The following is a 2774-nucleotide window of genomic DNA, read 5'->3' as shown; positions in this document are numbered from 1 at the left end:
GACTACAGATTGAAGGATATATGTACGTGATTAAGTACAAGAAAGGCAAGGACAATAACGCGGCCGATGCATTCTCCCGAATGCATGCATTCAAGCAACTGGAAAATATTTCAGAAAATTTACCTGCAAACATAGAAGACATTGCTGAAGAAAATAATCCAGAATCTGATGTAGGGATCATTGCCGATAATAATGACTCAGAAACTGAAGAGATCTGCTCTAAACCAGAAGAATTTGTAGAGAGGGAACCAGAAAACTTGCTACGAATACAACTGCCAGACTTCGATGAAGAATTGTGGTTGAAATTAATTTACATTAAATTAAAAGACTTCGTAACTAATAAAAGCTGGAAGATATTGAAGTTGCATATGGAAGACCCTCTAATCACCAATCTGGAGAGAGTACGCATTCGAGATATGTTGAATTTTCTTTTGCAAACAAAATTTAAGGAAAATAATTTTCTCCTCTGTGAATGACCTGACAAAGTACTAAATGAGGAGGAAAAGCAAAATTTATTAAGAGAAGCACACGGAAACGTAGCGACAAGTCACTTTGGAAAAAAAAAACCATCCGTAGACTACGTGAACAAACGTCTTGGGAAGACATGGAAAAGGATGCAATTAATTTCATCAAAAAATGTAGGACTTGCCAACAGAAAAAGTTTACCCGAATCCGATCCAAAGTAGAAGCTGTGATTCCAGAAGTACCGACGTAACCAAACGAAAAAATAGCTGTAGACATAGTTGGACTATTGGGCGAAACGCAATCTGACAATAAATACATCCTATCCATTCAGGACGTCCTCACCAAATACATTATCCTGGTTCCATTAAAGGAGACAACGAGTAAGAGCATACTGACTAATTTGCTTGATCACTATATTTATATTTTTCTGCCCTAAACACATACTCACAGATCAAGGTGCAAATTTTATATCAGAACTTGCTCAAAAATTCGAGAATTTATTCAGAATTAAGCATATTAAGACCACAGATTTTCACCAACAAAGCAATGGAGCCCTCGAGAGAACTAACGGAACAAGTAAGGAACTGCTGAAAACATACATGCCAGATAATGAAACCGAAATCAATCAAAACTATCGATCAAAAACTAATCGATCAAAAACTAAATCTGGTATGCTATCCTTCAATATAGCATTTCACTAAAGTACAGGTCTAACGCCGTTCGAGATGACCTTCGGCGGAAAAGCTAATTTACCTTCATCGCTGGCTACCACGAGCTCACTAACATATCAGGAAATGCTAGACATATGGAAAAGGCGACACGATTCCAATAGTTCTCGCATAAATAGGTCTCGTATAAGGATAGTCGTATAGTCGTGTTGGAACAGGGCCTATCCTACAGCCCTAAGGGATGCGTTAGTTTTAAGTTTACATTCGCTACAGCAATGCTGTAAAATATATTCCACATCTTTTTGAATAAAGTTACTGGATGGATTTAGGGATCCATGACAGCCATTGAAATTAATTGTTTATTTATAATTGAAGTGCTTAGACCGTCACAGAAGTTTCAGTCCAAATTTTTATTGAATATCAAGTATATTTCGAAATTATCCCAACGAATTGTTTCGATTAGATGAAAATTTATCGGAGCATTTTCAAAATTTGAAACTGACGTTTAACGGATTTGCACGTCTCTTGAAATTCTGAATCGAATGATTTATACATTTAGGAGTCACTTTTTTCATTAAAATTATATTATATTAGCAATAACCTTAGACAAAGTTACCTTAGTTTTGAAGAATTATTGTATTAATTTTGTTTTTAAATTGACTCCTAAAAGTATATATCATTCGATTCAGAATTTCAAAAAACGTGCGAATCCCTTGAATGGGGTGCGGGGTGAGGTAAGGGGCATGCAGTGCAGTGAGTTCAAAAGCGTGGGCGTGCCTAAAGATCACCGTAATATTTGGCCGCGAGGATCAGTAGTTACTTGCCTTAAGTTTACTCTATGCAGAAACTTCGTTGGCCTCTGTGTTTTCATATTTATTTAAGAAAAATTGTTTAGATAGGTACATATACTTGTAGATGAAAGTCAATAGATTTTTATGATATTGTATATTTGTGAAATAATCATTAAGAGCCGAGAAATTAGTCTTCAAAAGTAGGGTAACTTTGGCTAAGCTTATTGCTAATATAATAAATGTGTATTACAATTAAAAAAAATATATACATATATAGACATAGAGCATTCTTTTATGAATGCAGGCATGTCATATAAGTCATATTCTTCATTGTACTTTCAAAGAAAATAGTGGTCAACGATGATCGTACAAAAGCTCATGTCCCCAGCCCTCTTAACATGTAATAACAAACTTTTTGCCTCATATGTGTTAAATATTTACTTTGCTCTTGTCTCCTTATTAAAAAAATGATTTTAAAAATATTATTTACCACGCAGTAAAATTCATCGAAAAAGGTTCACACGTCCCTGAATGTTTACATTCGGACTGGAACTATATCAGAGTTGGTTCTCATCCATCGTCAGGCCCAAAACCTTCACTGTAGTTTAATTTTGGTGGGCTAATAATTTCCAAGCAAATAGGAACATTGTTATTAGAAAAAAAATATTTTCTTTACACACTGTAAAAAAGTTGGTGTAAATTTACATCCTGCGACGATGGAAATCATTCAATCGGCGTGGCACATAGTAAATACTGCAGAATTCTTTAAAACTGTAAAAATGATATTTTGAGGTTTGGCCTCCTTAAACTGTTTCGTTAAACTCAAACACCCTTTGCAGTTATTGAAAAT

The sequence above is a fragment of the Belonocnema kinseyi genome, chromosome 5 (genome assembly GCF_010883055.1).
Source record: "Belonocnema kinseyi isolate 2016_QV_RU_SX_M_011 chromosome 5, B_treatae_v1, whole genome shotgun sequence".
NCBI classification, from domain to species: domain Eukaryota; kingdom Metazoa; phylum Arthropoda; class Insecta; order Hymenoptera; family Cynipidae; genus Belonocnema; species Belonocnema kinseyi.
This window is presented reverse-complemented; position numbering follows the sequence as displayed.